The 23815-nt window shown below is 42.0% G+C and overlaps 1 protein-coding gene and 1 pseudogene across 1 annotated transcript in view; one reads left to right on the top strand and one right to left on the bottom strand.

Annotated features, from left to right (window-relative positions):
- The window catches only part of LOC141141238 (E3 SUMO-protein ligase ZNF451-like), a 40698-nt pseudogene extending 27401 nt beyond the window's left edge, over positions 1-13297 (bottom strand).
- Positions 1-23815, top strand: part of PRIM2 (DNA primase subunit 2) — a 449872-nt gene that overhangs the window by 10106 nt on the left and 415951 nt on the right. The gene's annotated exons all lie outside the window — the stretch shown is intronic.

Here is a 23815-nt window from a genome sequence, read left to right on the forward strand (position 1 = left end):
AGGTGAATTTATCCTTTAAATAAATTATTTATTTTTCACATCTCTTTTTTACTTGAGTGTTTTTGAGCAACAAACATGCAAATTAGCTGTTTTGAGGCAACATCCGACCGTGTGTATGCTACATCGGACAAACTTTTTCGGTTTTCATCGAACAAATGTTGGCTGTGCGAACAGATAAACTTGGTGGCAACAAAATTCCGACGTTGGCAAGTCCGATCGTGTGTACACAAAATCATCGGACTTTAGTACAAAAATGCATGCTCAGAACCAATGCAAAAGATCAGACAACAATACAGAAGCTACAAAACACTCAAATGTAAACGGTCCTAATGATTTATTGTTTATGTTGCAGTAGATAATGTGGATCTATTGTTGCTGCTGAAGGAAGCTTTTGTTGCTGTAGGGGATCGTTTATTGCTGGGGGGCTATTTTTGCTAGGGCCAGTGGGATTATTAGCGCTGCTGCTAAAATAAAGCACTGTAAAGCCTCGTACACACGATCGGAGTTTATACAAACTTTTCCGTGGATTTCTATACAAAGGGCGTTGGCCGTGAACTTGTTAAGCATACACACGGCAGGACTTTTTAGGCAACAAACACGAACGTAGTGATGTTTCAACGTACTGACGACACTTCAAAAGAGAAAGAGGACGTTCAATTCTCCGGCGCCGCCCTTTGGTCAACTTCTGTATTGTTGTCTGATCTTTTGCATTGGTTCTGAGCATGCATTTTTGTACTAAAGTCCGATGATTTTGTGTACACACGATCGGACTTGCCAACGTCGGAATTTTGTTGCCACCAAGTTTATCTGTTCGCACAGCCAACATTTGTTCGATGAAAACCGAAAAAGTTTGTCCGATGTAGCATACACACGGTCGGATGTTGCCTCAAAACAGCTAATTTGCATGTTTGTTGTCAAAAAGTCAGATAGTGTGTATGGGCCTTCAGGGCTCATGCACATAGGTGCTTACAGCTGTGCAGTGTAAACAACTAGGCATGTGTCAGTGGCTGCAAGTCACAGGTCTTTCGTACATCTAGTTAAAGTCAAATGCAAACTGAAATACTGCAGCAGCTTAGGCACCATCATGTTTCTCCCCTAGCCTCTCCTGCTGGTTACTCTGTTATATTTTTGCATTCAGAGTGTGTACTTATGATAGCTTTTCCTTTATAGGTTATATACTCTTGATGTACTAAGTTAATTGCGTATGTCAAGTTTGAAGTACACTGCTTTCTAGCAAAAAAAAAAAAATTGTATCATACAGAATTCCAAAATATGGATCGGTTTGTGTTCAAGAAACCCAAAAAAATCGAATATCTCAGACTCGTCAATGGCTAAAACTGTGCAGGATGACAACAGTTTGAATGCATGTAATGAGTCAAGTAACAACACAGAAGATACTATTTATATTACTGATCAGTGCGGTGTACACCCCCCGGCATCAGATTTACCAATTGATGACTCCATGAGTAGTTCCAGCGCGTTACAAGCAATAAGTCATGACCAAGAGGAAGATATTACTTCTGTTAGTACACAGCCAAGCACTTCATGTTCAACAAAGCCATCAAACATAGCAGCTGATGATCCGGTCTGTAGTATTCCCACAAATAGATTGGAACGCCAGAGTCGACTCGCTAGAGGCCCTTTTCAGCCAAAATTGAGCATGTTTCAGAGAACCAAAATAGGGATTAAACAAAGAAATTTTCAGAGTGACTGGTATGAAAAATATAGGTGGATTGAATACAGTCCAGCAAAGGATGCAGCATTTTGTTTCTATTGCCGTTTCTTCTCTTGTAGTGATGCAACGCAGAAAGGTCATGCGGATCCAGCATTCACTGAAAAGGGATTCAGAAACTGGCACAGGGCTAATGAATGTTTTAAAACTCACCAACTTTCAAAATCCCACATGCTAAGCACTTCTGCATGGTCAAGCTTTAAAGAAGGACAACCTATTGATATTTTATTGGATAAAAGTAAGCAGGCTTACCTATCCAAAAAAGAAGAAGAAAGGTGCCAAAACCGAATTGTTATGGAGAGACTAATTGACATTGTTCGGTGTTTGGCAATAGGTGGCAGACCATTCAGAGGTCACAATGAAAAAACTGACAGCCATGAAAAAGGTTTGTTTCTAGATATGGTCCATCTACTAAAAAAATATGATCCTGTCATGGAAAGACATTTGCAAGAATCTCCTCGAAATGCTACGTATCTGAGTAATCGCATCCAAAATGATTTAATTACATCCTTACATAATGTTGTCCAACAAAAAATCGTATCATCAATAAATGGAAAAACAATTTCAATAATTGCAGATGATACTGCTGACTGTGGACACCATGAACAGATGTCTGTCATAGTACGGTATTTTAATAGTGAACTTCGTAGTCCAGTTGAACATTTTGTGTCGATTCAGAGGCTCTTAACAGTTGATGCTCAGTCAATCTTTGACCAAATAACCAAAGTTCTTGGAATTCTTAAAACCGACTGGTCATCCGTGATCTCTGTATGCTTTGATGGAGCAGCTACCATGTCTGGATGCACTGCAGGCGTTCAGATGAAATGTAAAGAAAAAAATAGTGAAATAATCTATGTACACTGCTATGCCCATTGTTTGAACCTTGTCCTAGTAGATGCTTGCACTTCAAGTAAGCAAAACAGAACTGTGTTTGACTTTTTTGGCATTATTCAGACTTTGTATGCCTTCATGGAGGCAAGTCCTGTTCGGCATGCTGTAATGGAGAAGATTTCAAAAGAAGTAGGAACTCAGCTGAAATCTTTAAAGTCACTATCTACTACAAGATGGGCATGCAGAGCAGAAGCCGTGGCTGCAGTAAAACAAAACTATTCCATTATTCTAAAGGCTTTAAACGAGATTGTCCAAACAAGTCGCTTAGCTGATGCTAAAATAAGAGCCAGAGGCCTTATTTGTGAATTAGGTTCTTTCAAATGTATCTTTGCTCTTCACATGATGCACCCTATTCTCCAAATATTGGTAAAAGTTAGCAAGACTTTGCAAGCATCAAATCTCAGCTTGCTTACTGCAATGGCAGTGGTGAAAAGTTTGCGCAACTCCTTGGTCTCCATGAGAAATGACCCAGAATATTTTCAGTCTATTTTCAAAGACTGTGCGGAAATGTGTGCAGAAAATAACACATCTATTCCTCCAGTTAGGAAAAGAAAAACATCTGTTCTTCTTGATGAAGCAGCACATTCCCAGCATCACTATGATACAATGGAGGAACAGGAGAGGATAACTTCATTTTACCCACTGCTGGACTCTTTGATAACAGGTATTGATCAGCGATTTGCACAGGAGTCTTGTGATATTGTTACTGCAGTAGGAAACCTGCTGAACTTAGAGATTGTTAAAGCTGATATGGAAATCCTTGCCAATAAATTTAAGGTGTCAGTGGATGAATTGGAAGCAGAAATCACATTGCTCTGAGATTATGATGGGCCTGTTCCTAAAGGTTGCACCACAAACACCATCAAAGAGTGGCTTGATTGGCTTAAGTAATCAGATCGTTCATCCACATTCCACGCTTTTTACAACTGTGTTCAATGTTTTACAGTCTTACCTGTAACAAGCTGCTCATGCGAAAGAGCTTTTTCAAAACTTGCACATGTTAAAAACAAACTGAGAAGTACAAATGTGCCAAGAACGTCTTGATTCACTCTTGATGTTGTACACTGAGCAAGAATTGGCATGGTCGGCTAATTATAATGAAATTATTGAAGAATTTAAGTCTATAACACCTTCTGTGCGACGTCTTCTTCTCTAAAACATGTAGAGCAGGAAGCAATAATAATCTGTAGTGTGCGAACCATTTTTGATGCCAATTTGATGTCCAAATACATATTTCCAGGGCTTTTTTTCAGCAGGTACGTGGGAGAGCACAGTTCCGGCACCTCAGCACTGAATGTATATGCCAAGGGGTGGTGGGATTTGCTGGAGTGTCTATTGATATTGGCTGCTGGGGTCTCTATTGTCACTGGGTGATCTATTGATGCTGGGGGAGGGGGCTTATGTTGCTGGAGAGTATATTGTAACTGGATTCTGGGAGATCTATTGTTGCTGGGGAGATCTATTGTTGTTGGGGAGATCTATTGTTGTTGGGGAGATCTATTGTTGCTGGGAGGGATCTATTGTTGCTGGGAGGGATCTATTGTTGCTGGTGAATCTATAGTTGCTGGGGAGATATCTTGTTCTTGGGGGATCTATTGTTGCTGAGGGAATCCTATTGTTGCTGGGGGATCTAACAAATGTATTTAATGCAGTAAATACAATTCAGGATATTAAAACATGGCAGAGAATTATTTAAAGCTTTATGTTAAAAGATTATTTAATTAATAAGTTAAAAAAATTGTGTTTGTTTACATTGATAAATGTTTTTTTAATTAAAAATGTTTTAATACATTTTAAAATGTTTGTTAACATTTATTTATAAGAGTGTGTGTGTGTATATGTATATATATATATATATATATATATATATATATATATATATATACGCATGTGTGTTTGAGCTTTGGTTTGAGGTGCACACCCTAATGCAATAGGCTGCGTACGCCTATGTGTCAATCTCTAAGGAAGTTGGTTGCTCCTCTGGCACCTCCTGTTCATAGTAAAAGAATTGACCACCATAGCAATCTATAATATGCATCAACACATTTTCAGTCCTTGCCAGCTCAACCTTACACATCTGGCACCAAAAAAGAAAAAACTGTCCAAGCGCCCACCACCGTGAAATCGGCACATGTGAAGGCGAATAATGGCAGTGTCATCAGCCAGCTTGCCACAAACCATGCACTTGTGAGAGATCCTATTGGCTTCCATAATGTGTTTTTCAGCATCTTTCTCAGCTGAAAACTGTTGAGAACATTCACAGAACCAAGCAGTCACCATTATATTGGCCTCTTTTTATAAAACCACCAAAAGTTTCATTTTGCTGTACATGCTTTGACAAAACATTGCTGTCATCAGTATTGTTTAAGTTTCTTTTAAGCATGAGGTGTTCCAATCTAGCATTGGAAGCCAACAGGCAGAAGTCAGAAGGTGTTCTCATGGGATCAGAGGCTGAAAACTGATGTACAAATATAATGATAATAAATAAATACAAGCAGACTATAGACTTGGATAAAAATGGCCGTAGTCCTTTATTATTGGCATAATAAAAATATCAATTAGCTTACTAAAATCATACCAAAACAATAATAGTTCAGCCATCAAAGCTCGAACTATATACAAACAATACCAAATAGTTCAGCCATTAAAGCTCGAACCATATATATATATATATATATATATATATATATATATATATATATATATATATATATATATATACACACGTCTTTAACGTTAATATACCATACCCCCTTACAGCAGAAGGGACCAGCCACATAACAAGAACCACGACATAGGGAGGGAGGGATGCTTCTTCTTGAAGTGCTGCCGTTGGTCTGACGACCATTAAAATACTTTTCTTCTTATTGGTATTTCTAGTCACCTGACCCTTCTTAGAAACTTCCAGAATTTTTTAATAAAGTTTTATTGATAACAGTTAAATGATCAATAATATACATTACAATAACTGCCTATTTGTTTCAGTCCCTGTTCCCATAGGCAGGGGTCGCTAATGAGCTTCTCCTGCCTTTCATGGGATCAGAGGCTGAAAACTGATGTACAAATATAATGATAATAAATACAAGCAGACTATAGACTTGGATAAAAATGGCCGTGGTCCTTTATTATTGGCATAATAAAAATATCAATTAGCTTACTAAAATCATACCAAAACAATAATAGTTCAGCCATCAAAGCTCGAACTATATACAAACAATTAATACCAAATAGTTCAGCCATTAAAGCTCGAAATATATATATATATACACACGTCTTTAACGTTAATATACCATACCCCAAACGCCAGGCTATATTTATATAGCCTGGCACCCCACCCGGGCCACGGCCAATTCCACACAAGTTTGGAAATCCAAGTTAAATATATCAAGCCCTATATCAGAAAGATGAACCATATCAGGGCGATAAAGCCCATAAAATCCACCTTCCAAATCAGTATGTCTATAAGAAAAACCGTGAACAGAGGGCATAAATTTAGTAATAAGCCTGTTTACCCTCTGATTTTCTCAAGATATAAGAGATCAGGATCAACCATTTCAATCTCGGAACAATCTCAGAAAAAATCAGAACCGAGGAGGGGAGGACAGAGCGTAAATGAAGAAAATCAAGTTTAATTTGGGAGACCAAATCTAAAGTTTTATGAATCCCTAAATCATTACCCCCCAAATGTATAATAACTACATCAGGACTAGAGAAAGAAGAAAGCAATTCCGTTAATAAAGAACGTAGAGCAAACCAAGCCAATTCCACGGTAACCATGCCAATCAATAGTTGCACCGTCCAAATTTAAATTAAGTCCATAGACTCTGTTGGAAGCTTGAACATGTGCCCAGTAAATGAATGAATGTCCAATAAGCCATACAGTGTGTGAAGAACCTAAAATCAGAAAAAACATAAATTAGGTCTAATATAGGAACGATAACAGTCGGATTTCCAACCACCCATTTTTTTAATATCGGACTGAGTAAGTGGAGAACCAGAGTTGTGAAGCAACAATTGTGGTGAACCAAGGGGCCGAGATGGCAAATATGTAGACAACCAGAAGAAGGCGCAAACCGGTGAACCGAAGGATCGCGGAATAACAATCCACTGACCCCTCCCCAACTGATCAGTTTTGCTGAATCGCACAAATATTTTAATAAAATCAGGGCCCATGGAAACATCAGAAAACCACAAACCCCCCAAAGAGGATGAAGACTTAGGTAGCAATTCTGAAATACGGAAAGCCCAAAAAAATAAACTAAAAGAGACCTTAAAAAGTAAATCCTCATCAGTAGAATAACAAACAAAGGCAGAAGCAGCCATCAAATGTCGCAAAAGAGAGAAAGTGACCGGAACACGAGTATCACTATGAAAACTGCGTTTACGGTAACCCTTCAGGGCCTGCTTATCTAAGAAAAAGGAAGAACAAGGCGGAAATCCCCACCAAGATTTTAACAATATGCGAATACGAATAAGTGCGTCGCATCAAATAGTCCAAAAAATGTAAAACTAAAGTCTCAGAGATACAACTAGAAGGAACACCCAAAGAAGTCAAAAAGACATTCCATAAAGACCACGTGGTGTTGTAATTCGCCCACGTGGAAGGAGCAAGAGAGTTCATCAATGCAGAATTCACAGATCGCAGACCACGGACCATAGGCGTTCCGGGCAAGGTAGACCAAGGAGATCCGCTTCTGGGGCCAGAGCATGAAACCGATCTATCTGAAAACGTGAAAGAGAATCAGCAATCACATTAGTGTACCCTGGGATGTATTTAACTTTATTCCAAAAAGATTAAGTTCTAAACATTTAAGAACAATGCAACGCAAAACAGCTAACACAGGCAAAGACTTAGAAGACAAGCAATTGATCGCATAGGCAACCCCTTTGTTGTCAGAATGAAACAACAAAACGAGAATTGCGAAGGTGAGCACCCCAAAGATCCAAGGAAACTAGAATCGGGAACAATTCAAGGAGTACAACATTTTTCGTATATCCCAATGAAAGCCAACAATCAGGCCAACGCGCAGCCGACCAATGACCCTGATAAAAGGCACCATAACCCGCACTCCCAGCTGCATCAGTGAATAATGAAACAACTGAATTATCCTGGAAAGGCGTTTGCCAAAAAGAACTGCCATTGTACGAGGAAAATAAATCATTCCAAACCAACAAATCAGAAACTAAAGAAGAATTGATCCGCACAAAATGATTCGGAGATCTACAACCAGCAATAGCTCTATACAATCGTTTAGAAAAAACACGGCCCATAGGAATTATACGCATAGCAAAGGCTAGTAAGCCCAACAAAGATTGCAATGTGCGAACGGTAACCTTAGGTTTGGAAAGTACAAAAGAAATCATAAACCTCAAATGATCTAACTTGGCCTGAGGTAAACGACATTGCATCACTTCAGTGTCAATGGTAACACCCAGGAATTCAATACAAGTCGTCGGCCAAACTGACTTTGAGGGCCAATGGGACTCCAAAACGTCGGCAGGATAAACAAAATTCAGTGAACAAATATAAGCATTCAGAAGTATCCGCCGGACCGAAAAATAAAAAATCATCAAGATAATGTAATACATTAGATGAACCCGTCAAAGTAACTACCCATTCCAAAAATGTCGAAAACGTCTCAAAGTACGTACAGGATAAAGAACAGCCCATGGGAAGGCATTTATAATAATAATAAAAACCATCGTGATGAAACCCCAATGAGTTAAAAGCCGAAGTGTGCATGGGCAACAGGCGGAAGGCAGATTTAATATCAGCCTTATCCATAACAGCAGACACACCCAAGCGGCGAATCCTGAAAATCGCCTCATCAAAAGAGGTATACGTAACAGTACTTAATTCTGGTTCGATTTCGTCATTAAGAGAAAAACCGTCAGGGAAAGATAAATGATGGATAAGGCGGAAACTATTGGGTTCCTTCTTAGGAACCAAACCTAAAGGAGAAACACTAAAATCAGCAAACGGAGGAAATAAAAACGGGCCCGCAACCCTACCTTCAGATATTTCCTTAGCAATTTTACCAGAGACAATGGTAGGGAAAAGATGAACAGAGACAAGGTTATCACAACAAAGACAACCAGGGCCAGAAAATTGAGGCAATCGAAAACCAAATGAAAAACCCTCAACGAGAATTTCCGCCATCCTGCGGTTTGGCCAAATGAGAAGGAACGGCAACATGGCGGGCAATTTCACCGGTGTTACTCCCAGCACGAAAAGTATCCCTATAAGGAGCAACCACGTTGGAATGCAATTTTTTAAAACAACGAGAGGCAGGATGATTACCCGAACAAGAAGCACACTCATGTTTATAACGGCACAAATTTGGCCATTTACACTGCCCCTCATTAAAACTGAAACAAAAACCTTTCTTAAATTGTAAAGGTTGGGAAGAAGACACCGGCAATATGGGTTTACATGGTATAAGAAGGTTCAACCACAAACCCACATCTTTAGTCCCCCAAGCCATATTTTTATGAATAGCAAGTTTTTGACGAAACGACTTGTCGTAAAAAAAACCAAGCCAAACCAGGAAAATTCTTGTATGCCTCAAGGATAATCTCAAGATGCCTAAAAAGGCCGCTGCAGAGCTCCGGGCGCCGCTCACCCATAACACTAGAGAAAATACAAAAGGCCTGTAGCCAGTTATTAAAATTGCGCGGAGCAGATTTTCTCTTGTCATCGTCATTCTTGTCCGAATCCCTAACATCCATACGATTTTCCTTAAATGATGGCAAAAGAGAGAGTATCTAAATATATTCGCCTTTCCAAATTTTTGTTTTTGACAGACGGTGATAAATGGAAGCTAAGCGGAGAAATTTCGCACGTCATGGCTTCTTTAAAGCAACATTCAGGAACTGAATGTGAAGATGGATTCAATAAAGGCAGAACATCAGCATCATCGACCGACGGAACATGCGCAGGCGGTCGCACATCCACAGCAGGTAAAACCCCAACATTTAAACCATCAGAAAAACATTTCTTAAAATTATCAGCAAATGAAGCAAAAGAAGACATACATAACATCAAATTATGCATTTGATTAGACTCACCACTAGGTGTCATCTGTGGCAAAGATTGTGTAGAAATCACAGGTCTTGCAGACCCCAAATTAGCATCAGAAACAGCCTGCGTAGAATACATTGAACCAGAGGGGTTAGCTGTAGGAAAAGAACAAGCACTAATAGCATCAGAAATCAATAGAGGACGCATCATAGGAGAAGGCAAAACATCACTCATATTGTCAATTGGTAAATCAGGAAGGAAAGAAGAGGAAGACAAAGCAGTACCATCACCAGCATTAAAATTAATTTTAACATTTTCTGAGGCAACAGGCAATAGTAAATCATTGTCCCGCAGAGACCGCTTACCATTACCTTTGTTTTTACATTTCTTTTTTGCTGGAGGTCCCCGGGATTCGATCCGGCGGACCGACGTCAGATTCGCCGACTGCTCTATGCCAGTATCTACTGCGCATAAGTCATGTCCCGTCAAAGGTACCGAGCCAGCAGCCGAAGAGAAAGGAGGCATCATTGGCGGCATCACAGGCGGAGTTTCGCTGTGAATCACGGTGGGGGCCCATGAAACAGCTGGAGGACGAACCGGAGGAGGAGCCCTGGACGGAAACGGAACACCGGAGGGACCTGGAAGAGAAGCCATGACCGGAGGTGGCTGTGGGAAAGAGAGAGGGGGGGAAGGAGGAGGAAAAGAGGCAGATGGAACCGGAGGAGCTGCGGAGGAGAGGCAGAAACGCAGCGAGGAATCACCGTCAGGAGCAGAGGCCCGCTCCATCATCTGACGCAGTAGATTTTCCATGCCTAAGGTGAGGAGACAGACTAAGGAGATGCTTCTTCTTGAAGTGCTGCCGTTGGTCTGACGACCGTTACAATACTTCTTTCTTTTTATTGGTACTTCTAGTCACCTGACCCTTCTTAGAAACTTCCAGAATTTTTTAATAAAGTTTTATTGATAACAGTTAAATGATCAATAATATACATTACAATAACTGCCTATTTGTTTCAGTCCCTGTTCCCATAGGCAGGGGTCGCTGATGAGCTTCTCCTGCCTTTCATTCCTTCATTTAGATAGCAAAATGCTAGAATGGACTCCTCTATAGAAATAATCCACTTGACATTGTGACTTGTTTTTGTGATGTGTGTTTCAATGCGTGCTTTATCACTTAGACCTTGTTAGGCAGAAAGCTGTTAGCTGGAAAACAGATGCAACATCAGCTATGCTTTTTTCTGAAACTGAAGCAGGACCAGCTTTTCGACACAGCGTCCTAAATAAAGAAACAAAGACAATTTAGCAAAAAAACAAAAACACAACTAATGAGCTATGGAGCAAAGTAAAATGAAAACCAAAACACCAGTAAAAAACTTCCTAGTTTCATAGGGATAGAAGAGAATTACAACTTATGTCAGGTTTTTATTGCTATCCCCCCTATTGCCCCCTAGGGAGCCTCCCCTCTGACCCCTACCCCACTCAGTGAGTAGAGTCTGGAAACAGAGGCTTGGTGCTTAAAGGCCCAGGATACTTCCATAGATCTGGTGGAGTGGACATGCACCAGTGCTTGATCACATAAGCTCTTGTAATCAAATTTCTAATTCACCTTGCAATTGTGGATTTGGAAGCCAGGTGCTTCTTGCAACATCCTGATGAAAGGACAAATGGGGAATCCATTTGTCTAATGGGGTTCGAAGTTTTCATGTGCATTCTAATGGCTGACTATGTCCAGGCAATGTAGAGCGAAATCCTTTGGGTGTTTAGGAGCTGGACACAAGGATGGCAGAACAATGCTGTCATTGAGAGGAAACAAAACCACCTTTGAAAGAAAAGATGAAATAGGTACAATACAAACTTGTCCTTGTGAAGTTCTTTATAGGCCTGCCATTCAAAGATTTGTCTAACGGACAGGGCAGGGAGAACCAAATTAAGGTCCCTGGGAAGCAGAAGGGGTGCTGCAAGGGGGGCCTAACATCAGAAACACCTTGGATAAAGGTTTTAAACAAGGAAGCACGAGGCCAAAGGCTTTTGAAAAAGGATGGATAAGGCCAATACTTGCCCTTTGGAGTGATGAAAGCTATATTTTGGTCAAGACCTTTTTTGCAGGAAGGCCAGGATTTGAAGAGAGAACAAGGATTCTGACTGGTTGCTCTTGCTAACAATAGCAATTATGTGTACTTTTTATACATGCATCCCTCACTGGGATGGCTGCCAGCCCTTTTGCTATGATTCATTTGGCCTGCACAGTCAAATTTAGATCCAATTGCACAACTTTAACCACTTCCCTACCCACGTATAGACATACGACGTCCACAGATGGGTTCCCAGTACAGCTGAACACTGATCGGTCTCCTCCCCTTGTACGTCCCCGCCCCCTACAGTTAGAAGCATTCCCTAGGAAACACATTTAACTCCTTGTGTCCCCCTAGTGGTTAACCCCTTTGCTGCCTGTCACATTTACACAGTAATCAATGCAATTTTATAGCATTGATCGCTGTATAAATGTGAATGGTCACAAAAATGTGTCAAAAGTGTCCGATGTGTCCGCCATGTCGCAGTCACGAAAAAAAAAATCGCGATCGCCGCTATTACTAGTAAAAAAATAAATAAATAATTTTTTTTAAAAAATGCCATAAATCTATACCGTATTTTGTAGACGCTATAACTTTTGCGCAAACCAATCAATATACGCTTATTGCGATTTTTTTTACCAAAAATATGTAGAAGAATACATATCGGCCGAAACTGAGGAAAAAATTTGTTTTTTTTAAAAAAAAATTGGGATATTTATTATAGCAAAAAAGTAAAAAATATTGTGTTTTTTTTCAAAATTGTCGCTCTTCTTTTGTTTATAGCGCAAAAAATAAAAACCGCAGAGGTGATCAAATACCACCAAAAGAAAGCTCTATTTGTGGGGAAAAAAAAAAAAGGACGTCAATTTTGAAATGGGCATGCAGCATGCAAGTCACACTAGAAACGACAGCAGGTCCTAAAGCTTCAGCGAACACATGACGATGAATATCCTTAGACATAGTTTTCTCTTACAGTTACAGGGACTGTTACGGCAAAAATATTTGCAATATTTCTGCAGTCAGACGGTGATGTTTCTGGAAAAAGAAAACCAAGCCTTTTGAGTGGAGCGATATCCATCCATGTTACCGATTTACTCATAGCTACACCCACCTGAAGTGTGCAGTTACTTCCATATGAGAACGCAGCTCGCAGCTACAAGATGTACAAACAACCTGAAATGGAATGTCCTTACAAAAGTGCAATCAAGACTCTCTTTGCATAAGATGAAATAGGTAGTGGGCGTGGAACTCCATTTTCACCTACAATAAGAGAAAGTGTTTATTGAAACAGAATCAGATGCACTGATGTGAAATTAAATACGTCCCTGTTCTGCCGCTCGTGCCCGCGATCGATTGTGGCCGGCAGTCATCACGACCATCGGCCACGAGCATCGGCACCCCCCACTCCGAGTGCAGCAGGCGCACGCGCCTGCTATCCCGCTTAAAGGAGCCGACGTGGGGGGCGTGGCTTGCCTGGAGAGAAGATGGCGGCTTGAACGACTAGCTCTCTCCCACCTCAGCCTACATCGTGCCTTAACCGGGATCTAATACACCCAAAACAATCCTCAACGATGGGAACATCTTCCCGTGGACCTTCCCAGAGCAGATCCCGATCCCCGAGAGGAACTGCCAGCAGTACAGGCCACACGATCCCGGAGATCTTCCGGACACAGCGGACAGCAATGGCGTCCTCCCCTCCCGCCTCAGGCTCCTCTCTATCCCACTCGGAGATAACACTCACCCCCACAGATGTCAGCAATGCTCTGCATCCCCAACCGCTACCATCGCAGCGCCAGCCCAGTCTGCAAGATTTACAAACGGTGGCAGCTGACATCAAGGACACCCTGTTCTCGGCCATCACGGACCTGCGCCGTGAACTACAAGCCATCACAGGCCGCATACAAAAGGTGGAAGATGACGCCGTGCGGCAAACCTCTCAAGTTAAAACAATCCACCATAAAGTTGATTGCCACACACTGCAACTGAGAGACCTCCAAAGGCACGTCGAAGACCTCGACAATAGAGGCCGCAGACACAACCTAAGGATAAGAGGAATACCCGAAGCTGTGGAACATGACAGAATCCAGGTGGTTGTGACAGGCCTCTTCAACCACCTTTTGGACCGCCCTGAACACACTCAGATCGGTATGGAGCGCATCCATAGAGCCCTCCGCCCTAAAGGGAGAGATTCAGACCCCCCGAGGGACATAATTTGCTATATAAATGACTTCTCCATCAAAGAAGAAATACTACAAAAAGCCCGCGAAAAGGCTGTATTGGAATATAATGGACAACCCGTCCACATATACCAAGACCTGTCAGCCATAACACTGCGCCATCGTAAAGATCTACGCCCCCTGCTGGACGTCTTGAAAGCGAAAGGAATAAGATACCGCTGGAAGTTCCCTTTCGGTTTATCGGCTACACACCAAAGCCGCTCTGCTCTCCTCAGAGTACCGGAGGACTTGGATAACTTCTGCCGCACACTTGACATCCCGTACACTCCGGTCCCAAACTGGTACGCTGAATTTAACGCACTGCAACCAAACAGACCCTCACATGGAGAAGAACCCATGGACGCCCACAACACCAGCTATCGCAGACGGCGTTCTCCTTCCAATCACAGACCCGGCTCGTCGCCTGGCTCCCGCTACCCACCGACCAGCCCTATGACGGCACCCCTTCCTCGCAGGGCCCGCAGAGATCGTTGATGACCCACGCAGAAGGTACCCATAAGAAGATACAGATCCTTCTTCCCTTCGACTCCTCGACCGATGCCTAACCTACACAACGACTGCCGTAATCTAACGAAGATCGCCTCCACCACCGGAACCCTCGGCAACCGACCCCTGCCACTTCAGCAAACCCTCTCCACCCACAGACCTCAGTGACTTTTATTCATCCTTACCCCCTATTATGCCTGGACCACCTTCGCCCCTGTCCCCGATCACATAATCCTCCGTGGCAGGCTTTCCGGATTTCCTACAAATCTGCAGCAAGAAGTCCAAACTTACCGATCGGCTTCCTCACACCCACTCGTTCCTCCTCACCGGAATACCAAGAGACATGGCCCTGACAAGCCTCGCCTCCAGAACCTAACGAATAACCCCCTGGACTGCCCTCAGACCGACCTCCCTTCATACTACAATCAACTACGGTCGAGTATAGGTATTGTTTATTATGCATACCATCGGTACCAATATATGGGTTATACTACCTCCCGATAAGGGAAATCTGACAGGCCTTCGGCCTCTTTTACGAGTTTAATATCTCTGCAACGTTTCATTTAATGTTTAAAGTTTTATAATGGTTAAATTCTGTGGCTTAACGCTAATTCTCATATTAACGCCAGAGAAGGGCGCCAAAGGATGGGGCCATTGGAACCCTATTGGCACACCTACACCTCCGCCCCTCACCCAGCATAACCCTTGGTGATCGGCCTGAGCGTATTACAAGGTGTAGTGACGTAGTAACAACGCTCCTGCAGTACCTATCCCATACCACCCAAACTACATAAACGGGGATGTTGACACTAGTATACTATTCTACCCCCATAATGCTTAACGCATCATGCCCCCAGCTAACAAACCACCCATTGCCACCGCAATCCCTACCAAACCCTCCACTAACCACACCTTTAGAACCCCCATAATTAGGTATTCACACCGGCATGCATACCTTCCCACCCCCTGCACAAACACAATGCTCCGCCCATAGAACACGCTAACCGCGATGGACTTGTAAATGTCCGGTCTTGCTCTTACTCAAAACATAACGCTTCTCCCTAAACGGGCCACATCCGCGGAAGCTCACCTACCCCCCCACCCCATACTCCACACACGTCTAGAAGACATACACATATACCATAACCCAGACCCGTAACATACAAGTGGTCATCCCCCACATCACACCCCCCGTCCCCTTATCGGTTCTGCAGACAGCAAACTCATTACTGACCCACTGGCTGAGCGTTACTAAGTTATATGTTGATTATATGGTTATACTTTGCATATCTCTCTGTTTCTGATAAAAGATATGATGTAAGCAAACTACCTGTTCAGACAACGTGCTTTAAATACTTGAATGTTATGTAAGTTAAATGAAATATCTTCCTTCACTGGTATAATGTCTAAATACGACGACAGGGATCACCTTATACTAAGTTGCGATACTTCACTCCCAACGAACATCTCACTACCATCCCCAACCCCGACCTACACACGCTAAACCTCAGTGCTCTTCTTTGGGGGGCTTATCATATTTATCATACTTGCAAAATACTCGCCCTAACACAACTACTTCTCCTACCTCTCACACGCGCCTCACCCATAAGTGTCCACTGCTCCACGTATTTTAAACCCCAATTCACACTGTTGATCCCCCTCCCTCGCATAATAAGGCTGTAGGTGGGATAGACCTTTCAGATCCCTACCACACTCTTACTTCTCCATCCTGAAATCTTTCGACAGACAAGTCAACCCCCACACAGTGGTATTTCTTTCCCATCCACCTTTTGCAATCTAAAACCAGTTCAACCCACTGAATTTTACTGGCAAATATAATTCTAGTGGCTTAGAGCACCTGCTTCGGTGATCTAATAGCCACAAATTGCCAGTTTCGTCTTCCCCTCCCCCTTGTCACTCTCCCGCTTCCCCACCACCCTTTCCTCAACCCTCCCCTCCAAGGTCCCCTCCACCCCCCTGCACCCCCAGCCTAGACTCACACTCCTTAACGAGACACCCTCTAGCCACCTCAATATGGTGTCAAACACGAACGACGCTACCACACCCAGTATTAAAATAGTCTCCCTCAATGCGAAGGGGCTCAACACCCCAGAAAAACGTTCCAAGCTTCTCCTTACCATGCACAGACTCCAAGCCAGCATAGTGTTTTTACAGGAAACACACTTCCGTTCAGACTGCACCCCTAAACTATCCAATGCCCACTACCCGATTGCTATACACGCAACCAACCCCCACCAAAAAACTAAAGGAGTATCGATCCTTCTCGCTAAAAATTGCCCACTACAAATCACTGATTCTCTCGCAGACCCGGATGGTAGATACCTTTTCATAAAAGGTTCAATCCACCATAAAACTATAACGCTGGCGAATGTCTATGCCCCGAACAAACACCAAGTCCCATTTTTTAGGTCCACCACCACCGCTCTCACAAACTTTCAGGATGGCACTCTCGTACTAGGATGTGATTTTAACGTCCCCCTGAATCCCATCCAAGATACGTCCAACCAATCGTCTATCCTGCCTTACAAAGCTCTCAAAGAAATCAAATCTCTACTCCAACAACTATTGCTCCACGATACATGGCGCACATTGAACCCAGACACAAAGGACTACACCTTCTACTCTGCGCCACACGACCGCTACTCTAGGATAGACTATTTTTTCTTGACACAAAATGATCTGCCCCTACTCTATCACACTTCCATCGAACCCATGACTATTTCAGACCATAATCCAATCTCCATGACACTACAACTCCCTGATTCCACTCCCCGCTCCAGAATCTGGAGATTAGACTCTTCACTACTTTCCGATCCCACCGTCACAACTGAAATACAAACCACAATATAAAACTTCTTCCACGAAAATAACCCGGAAGACACCTCTCATCTCACCAACTGGGAGGCACACAAAAGTGTAATCAGAGGCACCTTCCTTGCAGCAGCAGCGAAACGCAACAGGGAAAGACGGAAACAACACTCAGACCTAATTGACAGAATCCGCAAACTAGAAGGTCTACATAAACATTCACAAGCACTTACCGCCCTTAACGACCTTATACAGGCTAGAAAAGACCTACCAGACCTACTGGACACACAGATACAACGTAAATATATACTCTCAAAAAAAAAATTCTATGAATTTGGCAATAAGGCCAGCAAAATGTTAGCGAGAGCCCTGCAAGTATCCCGATCCAACAAGACCATACACTATATCACTGATCCCTCAGGACGCAAAATCACCAAGTCCCCAGAAATAGCTCGTCAATTCGTACAATATTATAGCAAACTTTACAACCTAACCCCCCCGTTCCCACCAATGACAATACTACACGCCTCCAAATGATATCTGAGTTTCTAAAACAATACAGCCCAAACCCTATTTCAGACTCCATAGCCCAAGATTTAAACAAACCTCTCACTCACACCGAAGTCACTGAAGCCCTAAAACAAATGAAAGCGGGTAAAAGCCCGGGACCTGATGGCCTTACTGCCAGCTACTACAAAACCTACGCGGAATTGCTTACACCCCATTTCTTGAAGGCCTTTAACTCCTTTGCCCAACCAGTCCACCCGCCACGCGACCTCCTCACAGCTCATGTAGCAGTAATCCCCAAACCAGACAAAGATCATTCACTAGTCACCAACTATAGACCTATATCACTGCTTAACGTAGACCTTAAATGGTATGCAAAAACCTTAGCCAACAGACTCCTACCACTGATCCCCCAACTTATTGATCTTGACCAAGTGGGCTTTGTCCCCGGTAGGGAAGCGAGAGACAACACTCTCAAAGCGATTAACGTACACCATTGGCTCACGTCTACCAAAAATAAAGGCTTCATGCTCTCGCTCGACGCGGAGAAGGCATTCGACAGAGTGGCATGGGACTACATGAGGGAGACCCTCAAAGCCACAGGTCTTCCCCAAACGATGCTAAACTACATTTCGGCACTTTACTCTAACCCCACAGCAAAAGTCCAAGTTAACGGTCACCTGTCGGATGCCTTCTCCGTGTCGAATGGCACAAGACAGGGATGCCCGCTGTCCCCTTTAATCTTTATCCTTACCCTAGAACCTCTCCTCAGATGTATCAATGCTAATCCCGACATTAAGGGGATTCAAATCAAAGATAACACATACAAATTAGCGGCATTTGCCGACGACATCCTCCTATTTCTTTCGGACCCACTTACAACAATCCCAAATTTGCTAAAAGACTTCAAAACCTTTCATACCCTTTCCAATCTTCAAATCAATTTCTCAAAATCTACCGCTCTCAATATCTCCCTACCCTCAGACATATGTCAACAATGTAAACACACTTTCCCATTCACTTGGAACAAACATTCAATCCCATATTTAGGCATCCAAATACCAACCTCCCTATCGAACTTATATGCTCAAAATCACTCCCCTCTTCTACAAAAAATACAACGGGACCTAACTAAATGGTCAACAGGACAATTCTCCTGGTTCGGCAGGGCAGCAATTATCAAAATGAATATCCTACCTAGAATTTTATATATCCTGCAAACAGTCCCAATTAAACTACCACCCTCATTCTTCTCCACATTCCAAAAAGCATGCACGACCTTCATTTGGGGGAAAACACGCCCACGACTCAGCTTCAAGAGATTGACAATCCCCAAACTTTTAGGGGGAATAGGGCTTCCTGACATACACAAATATCAAATAGCTTGTCACCTGGCTAGGATCATCGATTGGAACGTCAACACCAAACAGAAAGCCTGGATTCAAATAGAACAATCATTTTCACATATACCCATCCGTCACACACCGTGGCTCATTCCCCCACTCCTACCCCAGGCATACTCTCAACACCCGCTGATCAACCCTACATTACAAGCGTTCCGCACTGCATGTACTAAACACAATCTCTCCTCAATCAAAGGCCCGATGACACCGATACGTCACAACCCTGAATTCCCACCGGGCATGCATACCTCCTTTTTAGCAGATATCTGGCCCCATCAAAATATCAGAGCGAATCAATTCTTTGAGGATGACAGCCTCCTATCCCAAACTAAATTAGCTTCTAAATTACACATAGCCAAGTTTCCATTCTGGACATATGTGCAATTACGAAACTTCTTCAAGAAACCTTCTCCCGCACCGGAATGGTCCCGACCCACAACCCCATTCGAAAACCTCTGTCTAACCGAGGGCACACCCACCCACCTGATCTCACAAACCTATAGCCTCCTGTTTATCGATCGCACTCCTACAAAACACTGGACCAACCACCAATGGGAACAAGATCTCTCCATTCAGTTGAACGACCAAGATTGGGCTAACATATACACCCTGATTCATAAAGGTTCGATGAACGTACAAGTCCAAGAAAACGCGTACAAAATTTTCTCTAGATGGTATCGCACACCACACCTCCTACACCAATTCAACCGAACAATACCCTCTACATGCTGGAGGTGTAAAACGGACACAGGCTCCCTGTTACACGTCTGGTGGTCTTGCACCAAACTCCAACCTTTTTGGGTGAAAGTCCATGATCTGATCACACGAATAACCACTTATTCCCTAGACTTCGAACCCCAAATGTTCCTCCTACATCACTCTAAGTCACGTATACCGGCATACAATCACTCTTTAGCTATGCATTTAGTGAATGCTGCGAAAATGTGTATTCCCCGTAAATGGTGTTCCACGGAACCACCTACCATAAAAGATTGGTTTCAACGCATTCAACAAACAAAAGTCATGGAAGACCTCATCCACCAATCCAACGATACACAGACTAAGTTCACAAAAATATGGACATGCTGGATACATTTCACTACTACGAACGAATACAAAATGTTAATGACCTAACTGACCGCATCAGAAAGTAACAAACTCTACAGCTGTATCCTCTTATCGATATCCCGAAGTAACCACACACCACTCCCCTTTTTCTTTTTTACACCACAAGCGTCCTATTCATCCCAACAAGCTGCACTAGATTACTGCTCATTCATGAATACGTACTAACCCAGTGTCACCCCATAGGCTTACCTTCCTTTCTTTCCCACATACTCATCCCACGCCCACTCATCCTCCGTTGTTTATCTCCCTTATTTTTAAATTTTTTTTCATTTTTCATTTTTCAATTTCCCCTTCCATTATTGATCTTTATTCTACACACCCACAAACACACCAACGAACGAGATACATTTTACCTTGTAACCACGGAGCTAATACTGAGCCACACATCCACAAACGCATATTAAGACCTCCGCTTATCCTTGCCCTACAATATAGTTAGAATAATTTAGTTCTGCACGATATATTAAATGTTTCACACAATGTATGATAACTGCTATACTTATCCCATGCACCTTGCCTTAAGAATGCTTTTGTGATTGTAATGTTTTACCACGCAACAATGGCGGCTGCGCCCGCTCTCTCGCATCTATGTGTGAAATCATTTACCTTTTTATGTACCTGTCAACTTATTTCTGAAAAATCAATAAAAATATGTTTAAAAAAAAAAAGGAGCAGACGTATAGCTACGACGGCTCACGGGATCGTGCCAACCTGCTGCAGTATAATGACGGCGGCTGGTCGGCAAGCGGTTAAGGTGGAACATGTAACATGCTCCCATTGCTCGTTCTCCTTGTGGCAGCAACACAGATAGAAGTTCCCCATACTAGTTGTCACTTATTGAAAACCGTGCAGCCATGTGGGGCTCCACTCACAAGGCCACATCATTCATAAACAGAGCTCTGTGTATGAATGAACTACAAGTCACGACATACTTTGCAGCGGTTGGCTTGTAGTTTTCAATGAACTACCACCGTGCTATGAGGGCTGTGGTAGTTCATGGATTCTTCCTGTCAGAATGTACTGGGTTCCTTGTACGAGGTATGAGCAAGCATATACACTGACAGGTCTGCAGAAGACCTGCATGGCATCAGATATCTGCTGATTGCTGGTGCAATGCTTTACAGGCTCCCAAAACAAAAACAAAATTAAATGCACGTTTTTGTACCTGCAAAGAAAATGTGCATTTATTATTCATTTTTTAAGTGAACTTATCCTTTAAAGGATATCTAAAACACAATAAAAAAATGTAATATTACAGCTTTATCAATCCTTTGATTCACGTATGCTGCACATAAATAAATTTATCATATGTGCTCATGACTGATGTCATTTGTGACTAGGCGCTTAAGGCAGAGCTGGAAGTCGTGACGTTACCACACATGCGTGATAAGAATTGTGGGAATCGTAGTTCATTGAATGCTGATTACTGTGTATGAGTTTGTGTGTTAACTTAAACAAATTAAATCTACACATACACACACATGCTTTGATTGTATGGATCATTCTCAAGATAATTTTTGAAGATTGAGGATTTACTTGCACTTTTTGCCTTATTTGTTATTCATTTTTTTTTTCACATATGATAAATGTATTTGTTATGTGCAGCATGAGTTTGATACAATTATCTGAGGTGTGTGTTATCCTACACATATGCTTGCTGCAGCTTAATCGTCACACTTTTTATACAGCCAGTTGCGCGGGATTTTCTACTTATTAACAGAAAAGTACCTGCTGATCCTAACAAATATCTTTTGTCCTTTGAAATTTTCTGTGCAATGAAATAAATTGCAAAACAATCTTATCAGTTTTCCCACCTATCTTCTTTGAATTACAAATCCTCCCTTGCTATTAATGCAGATATGGATAGGAGGTTGTGTTTTAGTTCAGATGAGCCTAAGGTGCTGCACTATGGATACAATATATTAAGTGAGCGTTCAAGGACAAGAAGTGTGCTGCTAGCAGGATCATGAGGTGAAAATAAAAGGATAAAGGAACTGAAATAAAAAATTATGAATGCAGCTACAACATCCAAGAACACTGGTAAGCTGCAATATAACACTTTTTGTACTCGTCACAATATTCTTTTCTCCAAGCTTGAGACCAAGCCTTTGATCAATAGATCAAAACAAAAGCAGCGGAAATAACAGGGCAGTGTCTTTTGGTGGCTTAACAACCAGGTAGCAGCAAGCAGTACAAGAATAAACCATAACATGGCAACAGGCCCAGCACAATAGAGAGGCGGGAGCAGGGTCTTTCAATCAACTATGAGAAAAGAATTTTACGCTGAGTAGAATAATTTTACTTCATCATTCACTGTTGAAACATAGAGGTTTTGATTTACTAAAACTGGGAGAGTGCAAAATCTGGTGCAGTTGTGCATGATAGCCAGATTTTAACTTCAGCTTGTTCAATTGAGCTTTGACAAAAATAAAATAAAAAATAAAACTTGGAAGCGGATTGGTCTCTATGCAGAGCTGCACCAGATTTTGCACTCTCCAGTTTTAGTAAATTAATCCCATAGTCTTTGATCAATGGAATAACTAAAACCAGTGGGAGGTCCACAAGCAGTACATAAAGCGAGATGTGGGCAAAATTCCCAACAAAAAAACAAAGGTAATACCCATCATCCAAATAGGGTGAACTTCACTGCTTTCTGAAAAAAGCTTGGCAGCCAAAGCTAATGTTATAGAATATTTATTAAGAAACCCAAATACAAGCACGCATATTATTACCTACTTTGTCGCTCAGACAAAATTTACATACAGAAATAAACATACCAAATATACAATGAATAATTACACAAGTCTTTAAAAAAAAAAAAAAAAAGTGAAAGCATTTCAGATACATGGCAATTGACACTGGGGTTTGGTTTACTAAAACTGGAGCATGCAAAATTTGGTGCAGCTCTGCATAGAAACCAATCAGCTGAAGTTAGCAGTCGATTGGCTACCATGCACAGCTGCATCAAATTTTTAGCTCTCCAGTTTTAGTAAATCAACCCCACAGTTTTTCAATTATTGTCACCTACTTGCTTGCAGCTCATCTTAAAAGAAACTGATTCAGAAAATGATTTTGTCAGTTCTTGATAAGTTCCTTCTAAAATGCTGGTTGCTGTGCTATTTCTGTAATTTAAACACAGTCTAAGCCAGAAAAGTAAAAAACAGGAACTTGTTCCAAATCAGTGACAAAGGCCACTGCATCAGCATTATGAAAAGAGGAGAGAACAAGAAGTTGGGACTTTAAATGAGGCAATGAATGGGTGAATACATCTGCCACTAGAAAGGGGGGGGGGGGGGGCTTTATATGAAGCATTATATTATCATTCAACCCTAGCCGAATGCTATACCATTGCAATCATGTGATTCTAAGATTCAATAACGTAACTTTATCAATTTTTACCTTCATTAATATTAATATATTATAATTAAGATTATTATCCCTATTATGAATTGGAACTTTTAATTATTATACATAAATGTATCCATTATTACTATTGTGAATTATGTACA

The sequence above is a fragment of the Aquarana catesbeiana genome, linkage group LG04, assembly GCF_042186555.1.
Source record: "Aquarana catesbeiana isolate 2022-GZ linkage group LG04, ASM4218655v1, whole genome shotgun sequence".
NCBI classification, from domain to species: domain Eukaryota; kingdom Metazoa; phylum Chordata; class Amphibia; order Anura; family Ranidae; genus Aquarana; species Aquarana catesbeiana.